The following is a 24,667-nucleotide window of genomic DNA, read 5'->3' as shown; positions in this document are numbered from 1 at the left end:
GCTTGTTTATATCCCACCTTTCCTAAAAAGTTGCTGAGAGTCTCTGGGTTGAACAAACAAATAAACAAACATTTGTTATTCAGTCCAAGACCAGATTATAGAGTCTCTGGGTTGCCATGGGGTAAAACTCTGGACAATAAAAGAATGAAGGCAGCTATCAGCAGAACAATATAATATGCAACAAACACATTATGCCTCTATCTGTGTACCTACGTAACTTTGAGTCAGTCTTGACTACTGGTGTCTACATGGACAAGCCTGTGTGGTTTTCTTGGCAACACTTTCAGAAGTTCCATTTTTTCTAGGGTTGAGAGAGAAAGATTGGCTGAAAGTAAGCTAGTTGGCTTCCACGCCTAAGGCAGGACTAGAACCCCTAATATCCTGGCTTCTGGTCCGGCACCTTTAAGTTCTACATCGAACTGACTGTCTGTGCCATATTTATGTATAAGTAAATTCCACTAGATGGAAGACTTTCTGATTAAACATGAGTTAATCTAGTCACATGACGATGACATGCAAGCAATAGTATGTAACAATGTATACAAAACTATAATTTCAAAACCTGTATCAGCTCTCCTTTTAAACCAATGGATTGAAAACACTTAAAGCAAACTGATACATTTTAAAAAATTGTTAGGATAGCCATGAAGACCAATAGACATAAGTAGGAAATCCTAATGACCTCTTGAATATGTCCATGTGGGTTCTTTCCTGCAACAGTATCAAAGTGGCTTGCCATTGCATTCTTCTGGATTGGGTACAAGGCTTCAGATATCATTAACCAGCACATACTCTCCAGGTAGGGGTGTGTGTGTGTGTCTGCGTGTGTATTCTTTAAAGGCAATTACAAATTAAAAGTCAACTAAACTGGACTTGGTGCTGATAACATGGGCTTTATGATGCCTTTGTTTAAGTGTACACCAAGTAGGTAAGTACAAATAAGTATTAGCATCAGTGTAAGCATTCTGTTGATTCATGATCTACTCTGTTATATCCAATTTCTCAGCAAATCAGTGAAAACAGGGCATACTGAAAATCTGCAACTGCTGTCACAGATGTGTATGCATTTACTCTTGTTAATATATTCTTCCATGTAACATGTGCCCATACTTTTGTTCTATGCAACCACCCTAAGTACCCTTTTTTCCTATGCAGCTTTTCTTATTACTTTTAATTATTTCATTCTTATTAATTCATTGCATTTATAGCCCACCTTTTCTGAGAACCTAAGGTGGCTTACCTGGTAATCACTCCTACTTTCTATCCCCACTACAACATTTGAAAGAGATAGAGTGAGTAATCAGACTTCCCCAGTCCAAGTCTACTACTTTAACCTTAATATTACACTACTACTAGTGGATGTTATACAAATCTTTGCCAAATATATACTTTATTGAAGCATAATTAAGCTGTGGCATAGATCTTTCAGGCAACATCCCCAAATATACACTGGCTTTTGCAAATAGTTCTAACTGGATAACAGTGGAAGGCAGCAAACTGTGTGGATTTTAGCCATCTGTGCTACAATGTAGTCTGCTTTAGGGAAGGTCACAGAATTTCAAGCTAAAAGAAATCCATTATATACAATCCATCCATACACAGCAGAAACATTATTCACCTGTATGGCATTTTCACTTCTTGAATATAGCAGAAGTCTGTCTCTTGTTTGTTTGAGCTCGGTAGTAGTATCTTTCCAACTGCTATCATAGTTCTTTCTCATGCATATGTGTTGTAGAACATGCATGGGGAAGGGGAAAGGAGGAGAGGAGAAAGGAAAGGAAAGGAAAGGAAAGGAAAGGAAAGGAAAGGAAAGGAAAGGAAAGGAAAGGAAAGGAAAGGAAAGGAAAGGAAAGGAAAGGAAAGGAAAGGAAAGGAAAGGAAAGGAAAATGGGCTCAATTTTCTATAGGCTCCAATATATATATGAGAGAATGAATATACTTTTATGAACACTGAAATCAATTCAAATTGTAAAAGAAAAGAATGAAAAAAATACAATAATAAAACAAAATAAAATAAAATGACCAAATAGCAATGTAATAAAAACTATTCCTTGGAAAAAAAATCCCCTATCTTAAAAATTATACCTGACCCCATGCTCAGTTTGTGCAGTAAAATGGGTTGCTCCACTACAATGTAAACTGAATTACCACTTCAGTTGCCAGTTGCTATATAAAGAAGTAATATTTTGAAGGATGGAAATTACCAACCAATTTTGTTGAATGAATATATATATATATATATATGCTGTACAGTAAACACACAAAACAGAATACACCAGTTCTTTCAATCTAAGGTAGAGAGAGAGAAAAAAACTAAAATGCTCCCTTTTCTATAGCGCAGAAAAACAGTTCTTGTGTTTTACAACACTGCTTTGTTCTTCTTTTCTTTTTTTACTTTGATAAAATAAACAAAGTGCATAGCAGGGTGTCTTGTAATGAACTGTCTTTGCAATTGCACCAGGACTTTCTCTATGCTGCCTGGCCATTTCATTTAAAGGGATTTTTATTAGTGAACACTCACTGGTTATTTAAACCACAGGGGTCTTTGCAGGTAGAGGTACAATTTGAAGACAGAAAACTGAAAGGAGCAATTTATTTATTTTTAAATAAACACATTCCATTTGTATTCATAGATTCAGAATACCATTCTATCAACAGTTTTCCTAGCTAGTTAGATGAAAATGTCTTCTGATTTTTAAGGAAATTCAAAGAGAACATCAGAAATGTGTTGACTATAGTTATTTTAAAAGCCCAAGACTTTAATCCTGAATGTAATCCTTGCAAAGTTTCTCCACTGAAATATTACAGTGCTAAGAATAATATATTTCCTGAAAACCTAACTTTAAATAAATGCTTTAGAAATAGCTTCCAGTTGTTTCAAAAGAATGGGAAATAATATTTTGTTGTGTGACATGAAAGGGACGGGACTCTTAGTGGTATACTATGTGTTATGCATGAGGAAGATAATAGATTTATTCTCCCATAATGTATTTTTTACAAGTATTTTAGATAGCAACACATCCTCTACTGGAGAACCAGGATAAGCCACTTCTTATCTGGGAAGAGCTCTGAGAACTTAGACTTTAAAGAATTCAGACTTGCTCTGAGACAAGAAATAAGTTGGTTGTCATGTGTTCTTTAAAATTATTGATTATTAAAACTGATGTAAATAACAAAGACAGTCAGAGGAACAGGCTAAGTAGCCATTTGGTCTGGACCACCAGTTCAACAAAAAAACGAATTTAAACATTTGGGTTTTTAAATTATTTCTTAAAATACTCAAATTAGATCTTACTTTTTGAGATGTTTTGTTTTCATGCATTATCATTTTAAACTTTTTTTACAGTTAGGGGTTCTCAAAGAAACTAGAATTCTAAATATGGTAAGGTCAATACATGCTGAGATGGGATTTCTTTTAGTGAAAGTAAAATGATTGCAGGAAGAGAAAATCAGTTTTGATAGATTAACTCTCCCAGAAAAATTAATAGAAAGTAGACATAAAGAAAAAGAATGTGGAAGTTTGAACAGAGTGAAAAGAGTTATAATATGGAGTGCCACAGAAGTATGGAGTTAAGCCAGTGTTTCTCAACTTGGCAACTTGAAGATGTATGGACTTCAACTCCCAGAATTCCCCAGCCAGCCAGCCAGCCAGCCATGCTAGCTGGGGAACTCTAGGAGCTGAACTCCACACATCTTCAAGTTGTTCAGCAGACTGAATAAAATTAAAAATGGAACTCATGAAATGAACTGGGATGAAACTGAAATGAATGAATGTTGAAAAGATTTTGTAAGAGATTTGTATGGTTATTGTAATCACATGTTGAAGAGTAGAATCAAAACAAATGTTGCACCTGTTGAGGGCCTAGAATTCATTGATGGACAGGGAAGTCCAAAATGATGTGAGAATGTTGAAAAATTGTGAAACTGCAAGTATAGACAGTATATCTGGAGAAATCTCAGAATATGCAGGTGGTTTGCTTAGGCTGTATGACTGTTAAGCATTTGAACAAGGTTGAATGACTTTTCATGTCTATAAATTGGAAGAATACTGTTGTTTCAACCCTAAAGCACCCATTTTGCCCCTTAAGCTATCCATAAAGGGAAAAAATCAGTTTGAATTTCAGGAGAAGGTTATGTTACTTAAGGAACAAAATGGAGCTTTAAGCTTTAATCAGTGCTTTGGTCTCATATACCTCAAATCTCCAAAATGCAAAAAAAAAAAAAAGGACTTAAATTTTTGGGAAAGTGCTAGAGTTCTGGAGGCCACAAAAGACCTTCTGTGTGGCTTCAGACTGCTGCAAGTTAATGCAACTTAATGCTCTTTGGTAATTAAGAAGAACCCATTTGCATGCTAAGAAGCTTTCCATCACTTCATCTAAAACATAAGCTGGTTCAGACTTGGCTTTAAGTCTTTCCTCCTCCCCAGGGCATTCTTGAAGTTCATCAACAACCTGAAACACTTTTGTAAAATTTTAATTGGCCTACTAAAGGGCATATCTGCATTTACCATTTCAGCTACGCCCACCCTGGCTTCTGACTCTAAGGTGGTTTAAGACAATCCTGTCTGGACTGACAACAGCTTGCAAGATGTTCACTCTGAACTGCATGCTAGCACATCTCTCTGCTGCTTTGCCTTCCTACTCTCTGTTTCAGATAAGCATTAACCAATCCTTGGTCCTAGCCTTCCTTCTTGTGGGCAGGTCTTATGGTTACATATCTATCTGTCTATATGTACTTCTATCACTTGGCAAATATGGCTACTATTATTGTCAATGTTATCATATGGGATTCTGTTCACTATCTTAAAGGCAAAGAAATAAAATGGATCAGCATTTTCCTATCCAATGGTGCCATGCAAAATAGCTGTGAGAACAAAATCTGGAGTGACATTTCTCTTAAAATATGGTTTCCCCAAATGTCAGCACCCTTAATTCCATTAGTACCTGGTCTTGCAGCAAAATTTGTGTGTGATCACAGGAGTATCTCTGGTGATTGTGTGCTAATTCCATGTTTGCCCTGGAAAAGCATTGGCTGGAACTATGGTGGATATATACTTGCCATATATTCTCAGTAACCATAGGACATAGAATGTTACCTTAGAAAAAGGGATTAAAAAACCTTCAATTTCCTTATGAAACGCTTAACTGCCCACTGTAATCACACAGCCAAGAAACACACTGTGTGACCTTTTCTTAGTATAACCTACCTTACAGATTGTTGTGATTATAAAAGAGGGGGGAAGGGTGAACAACATTTGCAAGCCATACAATAAAATGTAATAAAACAACTAGATGGAAGATTAATTCAAAATCATATGTATAGTGGTTGACATTAGGCTAAAAACATCTCATAGAGATGTTAAGCCAAAAGAATGATTTGAAAACGGTGAAAGATTTATATGATCTGAAGTAAAACTAGAGTATGATTAACAAAAACTTCTTTAAAAGACAAATAAAATAAGTAAATTGAACATGGTTAAATATGTGTGGATGTGTGTGGATGAAAGAAAGGGAAATAATATTTAAAAAAATCATTTTTTTCACCGAACCTAATCCATGATTTATTTAAATAGTAACCTGATTGAAATTGCAAAATTCATGTTATAATCCTTATTATGTTTGCATGTGGATAAGAACCTGAGACAGAAAGTTAGAGCATTGCCAATAATGCTAATAAGATAGATGGGACTTGAACTCATCCATTTCCTCTTGATGTCAGCCTCTCTCGGTGGCAACACCTGCACAATCTCCATTCATTTCAGTGGGACTCACTTAGTACTATTGGATACAATATCCATGTATCACACCAAGTACTAAACAGAATGCCAAAGTCAATCAATGCTGTAAAGAAGCACAGCAATTTTTCTGCTTCAAAAAATTCTTCTTCACTAGAGCTGAAACATGAAATAACACTTAGCCGTGACAACTCAGTAATAATTTCTCCTGTTGAGGCAATAGTAACATTTTCACACAGCAGAAAATACAATTACCCAAGTACAGGATTTATTTAGACCAGCCTTGGGGTAGAAGAATCTGTAAATTCCATTTCATTCACGTTTTCATTATTTCAGCTATAACTTTGCTTTAGCTCCATTTCCACATCTCTATGTATTTCTCCTAGTATACACAGTTTTGTATATACAGATTTTATGTACATATTTTTACAAGTATGTTCCATAGTGCATGTTTGCATGCATCTTGCATTTCTTGACCACCCTTGTGCAGACTAGTACCTTCCTAGGAATGTTGGAGTACATTATCCCTATTCAGGCATTATTAGTCATCCTTTAGGCAACCCTACCCATCCAGAAGTTGCACTGTGACATCAGGTAGACAATTCCATGTACAGTACAACTTTCTGCACTGCAGTGGCCTTTGCATGTTCAGCTATATATGATCCAACCTTGACCCCCGTTCTCCTCCTTTAACGTTGGAAAAGAGGTTGGTAAAAAAAACTGCAGGCCACAACAGGAATAAATATTCAAGTGTTCATGCTGAATTCTCAAAATCCATCTCAAGGTTTCTCTGGCATTCTATGGGAATCCTTAAAAAAAGAATTTTCTATGTGTGGCACAGAAACATCACTAGCTATCAATTTACATTTTCACTTAGCTCCTGTTATGAAGGCCAGAAAGCAGACTCATCAATCCACAGGAAAACAAATATTTAATCAGAAGACAAATTCTTAAAAACAAATACTGTTAAAAAAGAAAAAAGAAGAAAATTAGAAGTGATATTAACATGGAAATCTTGGAGGAAACAGTTGGCTTTTTATTTTTCCTTGCTGGCACTACCTAATCAGTCTAATGGGCTGGGACTGATACAGAGAGAATTCTCCCCATTTTTTTTTTATTTTTTATTTTTTATTTTTTATTTTTTATTTTTTCTCTCTGCTTGTAGACAAAGAAATTGGAAGAACCATTTCATCCAATTTCTCAGTGAGGTGGAGGAATTCTCCAACAGGACCTCAGGGACAAGGCTTGTCATCAGCGGTGTCAGCAGCCCAGCTTAATTCCTTTTTTCATAAGATTGACTTTTCTTCCTGCTATAGAGGACATTTTGCTATCTGAGGGATTTTTGTTTGTTTGCTTGTTTGTTTTTTTGTGCCAAGTCCCTGCAGTTTTCTTGGCAAGGTTTTTTGGAAGTGGTTTGCCATTGCCTCCTTCCTAGGGCTGAGAGTGACTGGTCCAAGGTCATCCAGCTGGCTTTGTGCCTAAGGCAGGACTAGAATTCACATTCTCCTGGTTTCTAGCCTGATGCCTTAACCACTACACCAAACTGGCTCTCGTCTGAGGTATAGGAAAAGCCATTTTCCTCCTTCTACCCAACAGGCATTTGAACTGGTGATGTTGCAGCATCATCAAGTTTGGGATAGAAGGCGGTTCTTTACATGTCCCTTGACCAAGATCAATTACTTTACCATGTTCCCTGCTCCAAGTATTTACTACCAGAGATATCTGCCTAATGCCTGAGGTCATCAGATAGATTAAATGCAGATAATCAGAAAACACTCTTCCTTTCACCTTTTCTACAGTTCCTTCCTCCTCCTCCTCTGCCTAAATACCAGTTCAGAGCAATAGATCCTTTACTGTTAGCTCTTTTCTCTAATTCTTCTGTAGCCAACTCCCATCAGCCTTAGGCTCTCTATTTGCAGAAGCCTAATTTTCCAAGTCACTCCTATTTTTCCTCCTATGACTTTCTTTACTGGGATTTGAGGTTTCTTCTTGAGCATCCTAGATATATCCCTTCCATTCATCTCTACTCTGTTGCACTTGTAATAGAGTGGCATAGTTCAGTTACATGCACTTGGTGCCTACGGAAGAGAAGCAAAAGGAGAAGTGGAGGCAGGATGAAAATAGAGCACTAAGCAACCAATTTTGACAATTAAATCAAGGTTTTTATCAAGCCATATGTAACTGGCAAATTGAAGTAGCAGGAATCACATGGATTCCAAAACACCATCTTTAATGCTAGTCAGGGTAAAAATATAACCTTGAAAACTGTATAAAGTAAGTTTATAGTTTAAGTAAATAAGATTGATAGCAAGCCAATTAAGGTAGAGTCTCTTTGAAATGTTTCCTTTCCATAGCCTCCATTTCTGAGCTGTGCTGTCTCTTCTTGCACCCACTGAATTCTTCCTTGGCCTGATTCCCACATTCTCAAATAATGGCCAGCTGGATAGGATTCAAGGAAAGGGAACACTTGGTGGAGATGATCTTTCAGCAGGGTGGAGAGAATGTCTTCCTTTTCATCCTATATTCCTTTGCTACAGCCTGAGGTGATGCCTTCTGCTGTTGGGTGACAAGCAATGGGTACTATGCCCTTTCATCTTTGTTTATTTATGTTGCTATTTTTTAATCTCTGCATTGGCTTGGCCAAAAGACTTACTAGTGTATAACATGCCTTGAGTGTAAAACTCTCTTTAATATGCATATTTCAGAATGGAAATAAGGATAGAAAAATGTCTCAGTGGATACGTGTTTTCAAAAAAAAATAGTAAATATTATAATATATTTACTCTATATTATAATATTATGGAGGATGAAATGTAAACAAAATGTAGGAAATGTGATGAGTGTGGAAGATTCCACAACAATTTTAAAGGACTGCTTCATGAGAAACAAGGTGGGCTTATTCATATTTGCACACCTGAAGCATACTAAATTAATAAAAATCTAACGCTTTTATCTTTTTTTATATCAAGAAATGTTTTTGCATAGAAAGTACTTAGTTGAAAACATTTTAAGTAAGAATGGGTTTCAGTGTGAATCCTAGAGTACTAATGGGATTAGTAAATTAACTTGCTGAGCTGTTTACAGTTCATTTTTTTTTTTAAAAAAAGACAAAGTAGATTAGGAAAATAAGAAAGTAAGGAGGCATGAATCTAATAATTACTTGGAATTCACAGCAGCATTGGTGCATGGGGAACAAATTAGAAGAGGAGAGGGTTTTTCAAATATGGTCCTTCACCACAATTCATTGAAGCCCAAGTGTTTATGTCCTGAAAACATTCAACAAATTACTTGGAGATGGAAATAAGCCACATTGATTTCTATAGAATTTGCTTTCAAAAATCTGCGATCTGGACTGACAGTCTTATGCTAAAGAAGAGAAGAAGCAGGGACAACTATCTATCAGACTTCCTGTAAGCAGTTTCAGGTATAATTCTAAACATGGTTCCTTAATATCTTATGACATTTTAAACTCAAGGGGTTTATAAAGTATAAAAAAGTATGCACCCTTATTTAATCCATTTATGAATGCCCCTCCCCCTTAGAGAAGTGTAATATCATGCCTTACACTTCCAGTGCGCCCTCAAGCACCTCCCTTGATGCCTGTTAGGCTCCTTGGGTCACCAGATAATTCCCCATGATTCTCTAAATTAAATTAATTAATTAAAATGTTGGAACGTAGCAGATTGTAAAGCAGGTCACTACTTGCAAACATAATTTGTATTTCCAACTATGCCTCTGGGGCCCATAGAGATCCTAGAAGCATTCTTAGAAAATATAAATGTTGAGTAGCTGAAGCCCATTGCTTAGTTTTTGGGGAAAAAGTAAAGTGTACTAGAAGAGAACATTTTTGATAGCCAGAAGGAGTGGTGGATAACAGCAGTGCTAGTTTGCCACCTGTCAAATGATCTTTCATGACTGGCCATGTCAATCACGGTAACTGTTTTGTGAGAGTGTCCATAACAGGCTCTCGGAATTCCAAATGAGGTCATGGGTTCCAAAAGGCTAGAGATGCTGACTTATGTGAATGATGCAGCATTTTCTACAGTTTTAGTTCAGCAGTGGGAAAAATGCATGATACTAGCCCCAGATATTCTTTTCACAATGGTGGCATGTGTATATCTAGAGAGTGGATACCATTAGCACTAAACAGAAGTGAAAGGAGGGAACAAGCCTGATTATAATGGGCTACTACTTACATGGAAAGGCAGGGGACGCCAAAGCTATATCCAGTTAGGTAGCCAGCAAATTAATTTAGATCCTGCCTTTCCTACCATGAGCAGGGTACAACTCTGTGTTTTCATTGGTATCACATTTCACTGTCTACTTAGCTGGGTCCAAGATCGCCATTTGAGTTAGTGCTTATAACCAAGCAAAATATAATGTGATTCAAAGAGTTGTTGAAGCCTGGAAGCTTCTTTTCAACAAAGCAGTTCATCACAGTTCTAAGCCATCAACCTCCTGAAATTACATTTGCTGCTTTAAAATGGTAACTCAGATTATCATATGTCACTGTAGATGAGAATATACTCTTTGATTTCCAAATATACATCCCAATCTTTCTCCTCCATCTGTTCACTCGGATATCCGTAGATTTGTCAATTTTCTTTTTATTTTTTTAATAGAGAGTATTTTTTAGTTTTTAGCTTTGCTTCTCATCTCTGTCCTAGTATATTCCAAGAATGCATATCAGTAACCAAGACAATCTATAACTTGTTTAAGCAATCCAGTTTCATGTTTAATGGTAGTTGGACCCTTTCTAATGTCCAGCCTAAAATTCAGTACTATGAAAGTCTATTTATGTATTTATTTTTCAAATTTATATACTTATAAAAATATTGAGACAGAAGCAATAAATAAAAAATACATTAGGCATATCCTAAATGGCATCTAGAACTTTGTGGCATATGGTTTAGAAACAGGCAGCTCTGTGTGCTTATTAAAGCCACCATGTGCCATTGCTGCTGAAAAATGGCATTTGTTGATAAATCGTTTTTATTGTCCCCATTCGTATCATAGAGAAATACTATTTTAGAAATCATAAATGAAAATGAATATTGAAAGGTAACTGATAAGAATGCAGGGAAAATAAAGTTGTAAAACTGCATAGTCTGCAACCAGCAGTATAGTATAGTATTGTGCAATTTGGCAACCTCCAGAGTTTTGGGCTATAAATCTTTTCATCCCTGCCCATTAGTCTTGATGATAGAGGCATATTGAAATTGTATAAGAAATATCTGGAGGATTGGGATTTGGAAAAGCTGGTTCCCAGGCTGTATTCGTATGTCAGTATCCAGAATCTGATGTTATTTAATTTATCACATTAAAGTTCTATAGAAAGAACAGTAAAAGTATGGATTATTATGACAGCCTTTAGCCCTTTTTTAGAAAATGACAATGGTAATAGCAAAGTTTCAAAAAAGAAGGTCTTTAATAATGAATTTACCCAAGGCAAATACAAGCTGCAGCAGGATGTATAAAAGAAAACATAGTAGTATCAAATAGAGATGTTATATAAGCTAAAATCACCTGGAAAGTAAGACTGATCAAAGGGAGCAGGAAGAGGTAATGGATATTAAATTAGTTATAACTATGGTTTTTGTGGCAAATCTGATTATAATGTAATTCTAGGGACCATCGCATCATATCATGAAACAAAGAAGTCCTCTGTGACTACATCTATCACCTTTCCATTTAGACCAAACACTTCAGGAATGGGAATGTAAGAGCAGTTGGAGAAGACCAGAAAAGCTGGCATCTTATTATCTGAAAATGAAATGTAGTGTTATTTACAAAGAATAATGAATGGAAAACAAATTATCTATTGAAAGATTGTGCAAGGCTATGAGGATATTCTTTGCTTTGACCCAGGTTCAAGGCCACCTCATGAACCAATTTATTCTCCAACCTCATGTTCAAAAGCAAAATAAATATCTGAGTTCCTTGCCCTCTCTTGCAAGTTGGACTGAGGACACAAAAGTAGATTTTCTGTAAAAAACTAAAATTAAGACAAAACAAAACGTGAAGTTTTTATAAAAAATATTCCGTGATTGCTATGTCTCAAATGCAAGCCCTATTTTTAATGAAATCAACTTTAGATTCTTGCATCTCTTTCTCCCACCTGCACACTGGAACTGGTGTGAAGCCACTCTGTTTTAGGCAGAAAAGATGATGTTTACCTAGACAGTTAGTTCCGGCAAATTACTTCTATTCTGTTGCCAAGAAAACTACATGGATGTCCCCATGTAGACACAAAGATTCAAGCACAAGTCAAGATTACCTTAAGATTTACTTCTTTATAGGTTAGTGGCCACAACTTTGAACAAGAATCACCCCACATTTGAAATTGATATTCCAAGAAAGATCACACTCAGCATAAAGCAATTATTTATTTATTTATTTATTTTATTGGATTTCTCCAACGCCCATCTCCCCCACAATAGGGGACTGTGGGCGACTTACAAAAAACATTAAAACAATAAATACATCTAAAACACATAAAACATCCAAAATTTAAAACAATACTAAAGAAATGAAGATCCAAGCAGATGGAAAATCAGGCTGTGGAGAGCTGGCCACTAAGGGGCTAGCCATCCCCCTGCTTTAAGTATTCCCTCCCCACCCCAGGCCAAGTGGCAGAACCAGGTCTTCAAGGCCAGGAGTGAGGGGGCCAATCGCACCTCTGGGGGCAGAATGTTCCAAAGAGCAGGGGCTACCGCAGAGAAGGCCCACCTTCTGGACCCCACTAGATGGAATTCTTTTACTGAGGGGGTCCGAATGCCTCTTGGTATTCAGAAGCTGGACTAGAAAGAATCTTGGCAAGCCATCTCATCCCAAATGTGAACAATATGAACATCTATATCTATCAGTCTACCTGTAGAAATCTGTTTAAAACTCCTTGTGCTGTAAAAGAGTTTAGTTGTACAATTGCAGACTTTTGTGTTCCAAAAGGATAGACTGAACGAGTAAAATTATTGGACTTTTTTGTCATGTCCTGATATCACAGAAATATCTTACTACTAGTAATCTCTTTAAATACAGCTGACTTTAGCAAGCTTGAAGATCATATTTTTCACATGACTCATGAGATCCCAGTATGATTATTATAGCTTCAATCTAAGGTGCTGCAGCGGAAAGCACCTTTTATCTCAAAACAGGAACATATTAACTAGGTCCCTAGGTGCAGCTGTCCTTCAGAAATCAATGGGAAGTCTTGTGACTTTCAGGAAAGAAATGGCAAACTGAAGACGGCTCTGCTGAGAGTGGAAACAATGACCATGGTGGAACAAAGAGCCAACGAATGCACTGGCTCTTTGGGATTCTTCTCTGGACAAGGAGAGGCCTTTGGATTGCCCAGAAGTGCTCCAGATGGTTGCTCCTCCTTTTGAGGAGACTGCAGGACAGTGGTCTTTGGTGGGTTTAGAGCTCTGGGAGATGAGGGATCACCATCTCTGCCCAAACCGCAGTTGGAGCCTTTGTGGACACTGGGTTTTCATACTTCCTTTTCTAATCACCTTCAGAAATCGCTTGTTAACTTCTTTTCAAATATTAGGAACCTTCATAACTGCACGTTTTCCCTACTGGATGAGTTTCCTTCAATCCTTAGCAAAAGAAATTTTAAATACAAATTTAAGGACTTAAAAAAATATTTTTGGAGGAATAAACAGCAAAAGGATGTTTAGAAAAAGGTTTAAATGGATATGTTGTTATCTCTGGTAACCCTTAATGGACTTTTGCTGACCAGGACTGAACGACAAGTCTTTAAAAATTTATGTATAGATAAGAGAGGAGATTTGGGAAGAAGAGATTTGTTGTATTTTAAGAGAAGGTGATAAGTTACTAAAATTGTTTATACTTGTTGTTATGTAGGAGGAAGTCATTTCTTTATATACTGTACTACTTTTCTTTTTCTTTGCTATATTCTTATTTTTCTTTTTTGTCTTTTTCTTCTTTGTTTTTTTTCCTGCACTTTCTGACCTTTGTTTAATTTCTCTTTTTCTTTTAGTTGAGTTTGTTTAAGTGTTTACTGTATTAAAACTTTAATAAAATTATTATAAAATTGTTGCACAGGATTTATAGTAAATTCTGTGTTCTGTTCTGTGAAGAACAACCCAAAATGATTAGATATTCTTTTTTAAAACCTAAACAGTTCTAAAATGATATAAGTCCAACAGCTACCATCTCCATGATCCAACATAAAATAACAAAATTATGGAGATAATGTTTATAATGTTTCTTGATTTATAAGACATATACTATGTTTAATATGCAATACATATGGTATTAAAAATTGGAGGGGGTGTCAATTGGGAGGAGGACTTTTTTTAATAGTAAATCAGGGCAATATAGTGCCAGTTTTGATTTAGTGTTATCAAAAAGGTGGATCCAAAATTTTCAGACCCCTTTTCACTTGTTTTTTTTCATTAATTTCTTGGATTTATACCCTGTCATTCTATTTATTCCAACTCAAGGAGGCTTACAAAAGAGACTTTTTGAAGGTGTGTGTGTGATAAAGTAAGGAGGTATATTAAACTTAGAGAGACTTAGCCACCTTTTAAAATGTTTATTCACTGATGAGAAAAATTAGAAATGCTACGACAATCTCAATGTTTAGCCACCTTATTTCAGTGTTGCAATCTTGTGGGTCAAGAGTGCAAAACAAGAGGAGATCTGAGGGTTGCCTGTGGCTCTCAGCCCAGAGCCTGACCTCTGCTGCATTGAAACTGAGCATTAACTGCCTCTCTGATGTATGAACATATTGTTCTTGATCTCTCAAATGATTGTGCTTATATCCTCATGTCCCTCTGTCCTTTCATTTTCCACTCTACTTTTATTGAACCCTCAGCTTCTGATCCCTTTCAGAATTAATCTATGTCACGTTTGTACCATTGATAAAACTAATCACTGTTAGTGTCAAATTATAGGTGTTCTTTTCTAAAAGTTTTATTTAAAACTAGGCATTGTGATGTTTTTAATTCACAAGATAAGAAGTACACAGGAAATTGTATTAATTGTATTTTTTTAGAGTACATCAGGTCTGGATCTCAACTGAGTTCATTGTAATACATTAAACTGAAATAAAGGTCAGGCACTATTGGCACTAAGCAATCTATTATACTTGTTATTTATTTGTATATAATTATGTGGGCATAGTTATTTTCCATACTCTTCACTTTAAAGGGGGGGTCTTCTCTGTGCTATGATATAGCAGATAAAACAAAATCAACTGCTCCAAATTAGTGTAGCTGAGAGGCCAACCTGCATCCTTTTTAAGGTAACAAAATGTATTCAGATTCAATAGATCCAAAGTCTGATCTTCATTACCCCACCCTAAATCATCCAATTTCAGAGCCTTCCAGTAAGGGGAATACTGATTGGTTTATTTCCTCGGATCTGTGGGTGAAACTATGAAGTCTGGGACAATCCTATTAAATACCAGTCCCTTGATTTCTTCACTATATACCACCCCCATGCAGACACGCACTTATACATCCTTGATTTTTGTAATATATACATACTGATATTGAAAGTCTGTCTGTCAGTGCATGTTGAGACAATCTTATTGTCTGTTCCTATGCAATTTTGGGGTACTGGTTATAAATATTTGTTGTTAGGATTATATCAATATTAGTTTGCAATGAGGATGAAAATCTCATTATAAAAGAAAGTAAAGTATTATGTGGAGTAAATATAACTTTTCTGCTTTCTGAAAGAACAGAGAAGGATTAGATGTATTTGAGTTTATGATTTATTCTTTAATATTCATTTCAATCTACTATGGCTTGCACTGAGTATTTTGCTTCCATTTTCATTACTTCTTGATTTGTAATCTGGCACTTGCAGCTAAGCTTGATCCTCTCCCACCCCTCCTCTTCCTCTTCTTTCTATTATGTGTCCAAAATATCTAAGCTTTTGTTTCTACTGAGCAGTCTGGTTCTACTTCACCTAATATTGAATGATTTATTCTTCTTTTGGTCAACAATTTTCTCCAGCATCACAATTCAAAGGCATCTGTTTTTCTTCATTTCTTTCCTTAAGGGTCTAGCTTTCACAGTCATATGTTACTCCAGAGAAAATCACGGCCTTGACAACACATACTTTTGTTGTCAGTGTGATGTCTCTACACTTTAACATTTGATCTAGGCCTTTCTCCCAAGTAGTAGATATTCTTTATTTCACGCCTGTAGTTACCATCCCTGTGAATTTTTGAGCCTAGACTCTTACTACTTCAACTTCTTCTCCACCTATTTATACTGGGTTAGCATTCCCTGTTCACATAAGAGAGAGGGAGAGGGAGGGAGGGAGAGAGAGAGAGAAAGAAACAGCAGACTGGCTTTTGCACCACTTTCTTTTATCTTCAACAGAGATTCTTTAAATCGTCCTTCTTTCCACCTAGTAAAATGATATCATCAGCATATCTGAGCTTGTTGACTTTTTTTCCCGCAGTTTTAATTCTAATTTCTCATAATCTTATGAGAATATAACCAGCATTTCTCATGATTCTCCCTGGCCATCCCCTTTGCTATTCTCAGGCAAGGCAGGAATAAAAGGTTACCTAATCACGTTCTGTTGTTGTTGTTCAGTCGTTAAGTCGTGTCCGACTCTTCGTGACCCCATGAACCATATTGCGCCAGGCCTTCCTGTTCTTCACTGCCTCCCTGAGTTTGCTCAATTTCATGCTCATTGCTTCAGTGATGCTATCTAACCATCTCATCCTCTGCCGTCCTCTTCTCCTTTTGCCTTCAATCTTTCCCAGCATCAGGGTCTTCTCCAAAGAGATCTCTCTTCGCATTAGGTGACCAAAATATCTGAGCTTCAGCTTCATTATCAATCCTTCCAATGAGCAATCAGGGTTGATTTCCTTTAAGATTGACTGGTTTGACCTCCTAGCAGTCCAGGGGACTCTCAAGAGTCTTCTCCAGCACCACAGTTCAAAGGCATCAATTCTTCGGCGCTCGGCCTTCTTTATGGTCCAGCTCTCACAGCCATACATTACTACTGGAAAAACCATAGCTTTGACTATGCGGATCTTTGTCGGCAAGGTGACGTCTCTGCTTTTTAATATGCTATCTAGGCTTGCCATAGCTTTCCTCCCAAGGAGCAAGCGTCTTTTAATTTCATGGCTGCAGTCTCCGTCTGCGGTGATCTTGGAGCCCAAATAAATGAAGTCTGTTACTGCTTCCATTTCTACCCCTTCTATTTGCCAGGAATTGATGGGTCCAGATGCCATGATCTTAGTTTTTAATGTTGAGTTTCAAGCCAGCTTTTGCACTCTCCTCTTTCACCCTCATCAAGAGGCTCTTTAGTTCTTCTTCACTTTCTGCCATTAGGGTGGTATCGTCCGCATATCTGAGGTTGTTGATGATTCTCCCTGCAATCTTAATTCCGGCTTGTGATTCTTCCAGCCTGGCATTTCTCATGATGTACTCTGCATATAGGTTAAATAAGCAGGGTGACAGTATACAGCCTTGTCGTACACCTTTCCCTATTTTGAACCAATCGGTTGTTCCATGACCGGTTCTAACTGTTGCTTCTTGGCCCGCATACAGATTTCTCAGGAGATAGGTAAGGTGGTCTGGTATTCCCATCTCTTTAAGAATTTGCCACAGTTTGTTGTGATCCACACAATCAAAGGCTTTTGCATAGTCAATGAAGCAGAAGTAGATATTTTTCTGGAACTCTCGTGCTTTCTCCATGATCCAGCGAATGTTGGCGATTTGATCTCTAGTTCCTCTGCCTCTTGAAACCCAGCTTGTACATCCGGTAGTTCTCGGTTCATGTATTGCTGAAGCCTAGCTTGTAGGATTTTGAGCATAACCTTGCTAGCATGTGAAATGAGTGCAATTGTGCGATAGTTTGAGCATTCTTTGGCGTTGCCCTTCTTTGGAATTGGAACGTAAACTGACCTTTTCCAATCCCGTGGCCACTGTTGCGTTTTCCAAACTTGCTGGCATATTGAGTGCAGCACTTTAACACCATCATCTTTTAGTATTTTAAATAACTCAGCTGGAATACTGTCATCTCCACTAGCTTTGTTGTTAGCAATGCTTCCTAAGGCCCACTTGACTTCACTCTCTAGGATGTCTGGCTCAAGGTCAGTGATCACACCAGCGTGGACATCAGGGACATTAAGATCTTTCTTGTATAGTTCTTCTGTGTATTCTTGCCACCTCTTCTTAATCTCTTCTGCTTCTGTTAGGTCCCTGCCTTTTTTGTCCTTTATCATGCCCATCTTTGCACTAAACGTTCCTTTCATATCTCCAATTTTCTTGTAGAGATCTCTAGTCTTCCCCATTCTATTGTTTTCCTCAATTTCTTTGCATTGTTCATTTAAGAAGGCCTTCTTATCTCTCCTTGCTATTCTCTGGAAATCTGCATTCAGTTGCTTATATCTTTCCCTTTCACCCTTGCTTTTCGCATTCCTTCTTTCCACAGCTATTTGTAAAGCCTCATCAGACAGCCATTTTGCTTTCTTACATTTCTTTTTCTTTGGGATGGTTTTAGTTGCTGCCTCCTGTACAATGTTACGGACCTCCGTCCATAGTTCTTCAGGCACTCTGTCTACCAAATCTAATCCTCTAAATCTATTCATCACCTTCACTGTGTACTCACAAGGAATATGATCTAAGTCATACCTGAGTGGTCTAGTGGTTTTCCCTACATTCTTCAATTTAAGCCTAAATTTTGCAGTAAGAAGCTCATGATCTGAGCCACAGTCAGCTCCTGGTCTTGTTTTTGCTGTCTGTATAGAGCTTCTCCATCTTTGGCTGCAAAGTATATAATCAATCTGGTTTCGGTATTGACCATCTGGTGACGTCCATGTGTAGAGTCGTCTCTTGTGTTGTTGGAAAGAGTGTTTGCTATGACTAGCTTGTTCTCTTGACAGAACTCTATTAGCCTTTGCCCTGCTTCATTTTGTACTCCAAGGCCAAATTTGCCTGTTATTCCGATTACTCCTTGACTTCCTACTTTAGCATTCCAATCCCCTATGATGAAAAGGACATCTTTTTGGTGCTAGTTCTAGAAGGTGTTGTAGGTCTTCATAGAAGCGGTCAACTTCAGCTTCTTCAGCATCAGTGGTTGGGGCATAGACTTGGATGACTGTGATATTGAATGGTTTGCCTTGGATACGCACTGAGATCATTCTGTCGTTTTTGAGGTTGTACCCCATTACTGCCTTTCCCACTCTCTTATTCACTATGAGTGCAACTCCATTTCTTCTAAGCGTTTCTTGCCCAGTAGTAGATATAATGGTCACCCGAATTAAATTCACCCATTCCGTCCATTTCAGTTCGCTGATTCCCAAGATATCGACGTTCAATCTTGTCATCTCATGTTTGACCACATCCAGCTTGCCTTGGTTCATAGATCTTACATTCCAGGTACCTATACAATATTGTTCTTTACAGCATCGGACCTTCTTCGCTTCCAGATACATCCACAGCTGAACGTCCTTTCGGCTTTGGCCCAGCCGCTTCACTCTTTCTGGAGCTACTTGGAAATGCCCTCCGCTCTTCCCCAGTAGCATATTGGACACCTTCCGACCTGAGGGGCTCATCTTCCGGCGTCACATCTTTTAGCCTTTTGACATTGTCCATGGGGTTTTCTTGGCAAGGATACTGGAGTGGGTTGCCATTTCCTTCTCCAGTGGACCACATTTTGTCAGAACTCTCTGTCATGACCTGTCCGTCTTGGGTGGCCCTGCACGGTATAGCTCATGGCTTCACTGAGTTATGCAAGCCCCTTCGCCACGACAAGGCAGTGATCCATGAAGGGGAATCACGTTCTAGAGCAGTCTTTTTCAAAGTTGGCAGCTTTAAGATGTGTGGACTTCAGTTCCCAATCCACCAGCATGCTGGCTGGGGAATTCATGATTCTGCATATAAGTTAAATAGTTAAGGTAACATCATAGAACTTTGGAACACTTCTTTCCAAATTTTGAATCACTAAATCGCTTCATATTCTATTCAAGCATATTTATTATCGTTGCACAGTCAGCCAGCTGTTTAGATTGGATTTGGCATTTTTATCCACCTATTGAGTCCTTCCCAAGGACCTGAGATAGGCAGATGTTGTTGTCTGATGGTGTTAAAGTTATCGTTGCAGGATATAAGCTGTTCCAAGTAAATCTGTCTTTTGCAATTGACTGATGGTGATTTTGTTAATGCCATTGGTGTTCAAGTGGTGCTCCAGATGTCCTAGGGTTTCACCTAATGCACCTATAACTATTGGCACTGTCTTTGTTTTCTTTTGCCATAGTCATTCTACTTCTATTTGTATGTCTCTATGTTTTGTGATTTTCTCCAGTTCTTTCTCTTCTATTCTGCTGTCTCCAGGTATTGCAATGTCCACTATCCAGACTTTTTTGTCTTTCTTCTCAACAATTGTTAAGTCTGGGGTGTTGTGTGGCAGGTGCTTGTCTGTTTGAATTCTAAAGTCCCAGAGCACTTTAGCTTCTTCATTTTCTATTATTTTGTCTGTTTTGTGGTCTCACCATTTCTTGCTTGCAGGCAAATGGTACTTCTTGCAGATATTCCAATGCACCATAGTTGCTACTTTGTCATCCCGTTGTTTGTAGTCAGTCTGTGTGATCTTCTTGCAGTAGTTAACTAGGTGGTCCACTGTTTCTCCAGCTTCTTTGCAGAGGCGGCATTTGTTGTCTGTTGCTGTCTCCTCAGTTATGGCTTTATATGCATTTGTTCTTAAGGCTTGGTCTTGTGCAGCTAGAATTAGCCCCTCTGTCTCTTTCTTCAACTTTCCGGCTCTTAGCCATTGCCAGGTCTTCTTGTGATCTGTTTTGCCTGCTAGTTTTTTTGTGTACTGGCCATATAATACTTTGCCTTGCCATGTCTTTTTTTTGGGGGGGGCGTTCTTCATCTTCGTCTTTCTTATAGGCCAGTTTGGTTTCTTTGGTATTCAGTAAGCCTTCATAGTGTACTAGCTTCAGTGCATCTTCTTCACTGTCCTTCAGATAGTCTTCCAATCCCCTTTTTTCTTCTTCAACTGTCTGGTGTACTTGTAACATTCCATGCCCACCTATGCTTCTTGGTGGTATTATTATTATTATTATTATTATTATTATTATTATTATTATTATTTTAAACTTGTATGCTGCCCAACTCCCAATTATTCTGGGCAGCCCACAACAATAAACAAAGAAATTATAATAAAAACCAATAAAAAGATAAAACATAAAAGATGGCAAACTTGATGAAGTGATGCCAAAGGCCTGGGTGAAGAGCCAGGTCTTCATGGCTCTTCTAAACAACAGCAGGCTGGGGGCCATCCAGCTCTCAAGGGGACCTCCTTCCAGAGGGCAGGCACTACTACAGAGAAGATGTGCTTCTGGGGTCCTGATAGGTGACATTGTCTAACTGAAGAAAACCAGAGTGTGCCAATCCTGTCAGATCAGATTGGCTGGGCAGATACTATGGGGAACATGTGGTCCCTCAAGTAATCAGGCCCTATGGCATGTAGGGCTTTATAGGTATCACACCTAGAAGCAAACTGGCAACTTTGCAGAGGCTTTAAGGCTGTAATAAGAATATAATAAGAAAAATCTTGAGCAGGATAGTTGATAAACACACAGAGGAAAATGAAGGTATATGCTTAATTATGAATGAAAGGACTAAAATCTACGTCAGAAAGTCTGAATAGGGTTCATATGGTTGTGTATGAAAATAAGAATCAATAGGTTGGTGATAGTCACCTTATCTGCTACTTAGAGTCTAGACAAATGGAGCAGCATTGGTATAAAAATGATTCTGCAAGGCTGACTGGCGCCTGAATTTCTTCACTAATCAAGCTAGTATTTTCTTGTCACTCCTTCCAAGGAAATCCCGCTGCCTCTTGAGCTGTCAGGCTCAGGAGATAACGAGCCTGCAGCCTCCATTTTTACAATGTAAATAGCCTTTCCATTCTTGCTTACAAGGTAATTAACCCTTCACTTTCCTGTTCACATATCCAGCTTCCCCTTCCCATTGATAGATTTATTGCAAGCAGCTTGGGGAGCAGGAAGTATCTCTCATTCCTACATGCATGCTTTTACCGATACGAATACACAAATGTCAATTGCATGATCAATTGTCCTGGCACCATTTCTTGATGCCAGATGGGAGCGTGGAGCGCAGGACTATAAACCTGGGTGCTAAAGAATCCATAGTTACAGACATGTCACAAAGAAGTGCCTTTTCTGTCACTGAACATCGAGGCTGATTGAGACCTCTCCAGTGTAGGTACAGTATGTTGCTTCTACCATTTAATAAAGCTTTGGATGTTGCTCTGATCCTGCTGGCAGCTGTTCTCCATTGTGCCTCTGCGATCTCCCCTGGGGAGGGGCTATTTCTCCCCTCCCTCCACCCCAGAGCCAGAGATGACATTTGGGAAAACCATCTATGGTATCCAGGAGAAAAAATGATTCTGTTAGATGACATAAATGGATACTGTAAGTGGGACTAAGACAAGAGAATATATAAAAAAAGTGACTTAGCTATTAAAAGACCCAAGAATGAATAGGAATGGTGAATACTCAATAAGCTTCTGTTTGTTTCAAAGTCATGGTTTAAGCATAACTCTGTGCATATGTATACATGGCAAAAGGAATGAATATGATGTTTAGCCATGAAAAACTGAGCAAATAAGAGGTAGAAAGGTTCTGAATGTTGGATGTCTTTTGGTAGTGTCAAGAGTAGATCTCTGGGAAAAATGAGCATATGTGGAAAATTCTTGAAAATGGTGCAAACTATGTAACAAAGCCCCAGTTTAATCAGAAACACCTTCTCCTCCAACTGTCACCCCTAAAATCCCAGTGCCACACCTATTTTGGTTTATACAAGAGGAAAAGTCTTCATAATAATGAGATAGCCAGTGCAATGCTAAAATGTTAACTGGGGAAAAAAAACATGGAAGCTGACTGTGTGATTTTGGGCCAATTGCTTTCTCCCAACCCACCCTTCCTCATGGGTGTTGTGTGAAAAAACAAGAGAAAGGAATGCTATATACACTATCTTCAGCTCCCGAATGAAAGGTACGATCTAATCAAATAAAGACAAAATAAGATAACATAAATAACAAGGAAATGATTGGAGTAGACACAGGGTCATTACAGGATAATGTTTATGAGGAAGTCTGTTCCTTTACTGTTCTCCTTCATTACCTCTTTGCACATTTTTTCCTGAGGTTCAATACCTATGTGGCCTACAAGGAATTCAACTTCCATAATGGGAAAAAGGAGCATGCACATAGATGTTGAAAAACTGTTTTGATTAAAAATCTTAATCCATGCTGATCACTTTGAATGGAAGAGGAAGGTAATATTTCTAAGACAATTATTAAGAAAATCAAAATAGGAAAACTTTTTGTTAACTTTGTTAACTCTTTCTTTTCCCCTCCTCTTCCTGTGACTCCCAAACTAAGGCATATGTGGCGCTATCCCAAAATCTCCTTCAAAACTTTTGCTAAGGCAAAGAAAGTACGAAGTGTATATAAGACTGGCTCTCTTCCCTAAAAACTGCAGTGTACTTCTTGTCCTATTCACTATTCTCCTGGGAGTCTTCACTGCTGTTCCCTTAACACTGTTTAAATGCTATTTCCCAATGATTGCTACTTTCCCCTTCATTGTCATTTCCCATTGACTGTTACTTCCTTCACTGAGTGCTTTGTGAATGTTTGTCATGTTTTCATTACTATTCCCTCAACACTGTTTATTGTTTCAAATGCTATTTCCCCAACAAGAGTTACTCTCATTGCCATTACCTGCTGGCGCATTTCCACTGTGTTATTCTGCAGGAAACGCTAACCACTTTCTCTGAGGAATGTGTAGTTGCCATTCCTGAGGTCCAAATTTGCTCTGAAATGTGCACTTTTTGCATACCCTTTAGTTAAAAGATTTTGCTTCCATATCAATCCCTGCTGCACTAGGAAATGTGCACATAAAATGGGCACGTTACAAGAAATGCACATGAAAATACTTTTTAAATTAAGATTAAAAAATGGATGTAAAAATTCATTCCAAAGAATGAATTTACCTTTTGGAAAAACAAAAATGGAGCAAGATCAAAATGGATAGATCTACGGACAGATCCATAGATCAAAATCACTGCTATAGCAATATTTGTTAATGTGATTTTTTTTCATTTCGAAAGTTTTCAGTATAATAAAGTACTTTAAAGAGTACTTACAAGCCCTGACAAGCCCTGACAAACAATTACCATCTTAATCTAAATGATCCCCAAATTCTTGAACCCTAAGGAAAACGTGAACTGAAAGAATGGCAATGATTGACACCACAATCAAGAACAAACTCTCAATATTCTGAAAGCAACTTTACTGAAGATGACTTCATTTGGGTATAATATTCCAATTTCTAATAGGCTAGATTCAGATTTTTAGTCATGGCATAGGCCTATTGAAATGATGGAAGTTACTAACCTATCCCCAGGTTTCTATTTATTGTATATATAGAGACCCTTTCTAGAATAGGGTCTTCTCAAGGTGATGGACTTGGAACCCACCATTATAAGACCATTTTGTGGAGTGGACTATGGAGTAGTCCACTCCACAAAATATTTTTATATCTTCCTCAAAGAGAGTTGCTGGAAAAGACGTTCAGAAACTCCAAAACAAATGTCTTAGTTGCTCTGAAGTACTTTATTGTACTTTATTGTATTGTATTTAATACAAGAAATCCAAGCCTGTAGAGAAAGGAATGGGATATACAACTGTATAAAGCTTTGCAGGTTGAGGCTTGGCATTAAACTAGGGCTACTATATCTGTGCTGAAAAATGCATATATAATCCGTTAGCCCTGATTGCATAGTAATAACCACAAACAAGTACTAATACATTAGGCTGATGCAGTTTGAGTAACACACAACTATAAAATAATACATGCCTTTGTTCTTTCTAGAGATACTTTCTTCTATCTGCTGGATGAAA

This window comes from Python bivittatus, unplaced genomic scaffold (assembly GCF_059951505.1).
Source record: "Python bivittatus isolate LINGU-HERP-01145 unplaced genomic scaffold, Pbiv_v1 ctg000610_np1212, whole genome shotgun sequence".
Taxonomy (NCBI): Eukaryota; Metazoa; Chordata; class Lepidosauria; order Squamata; family Pythonidae; genus Python; species Python bivittatus.
Note: the sequence above shows the minus strand (reverse complement) of the source record.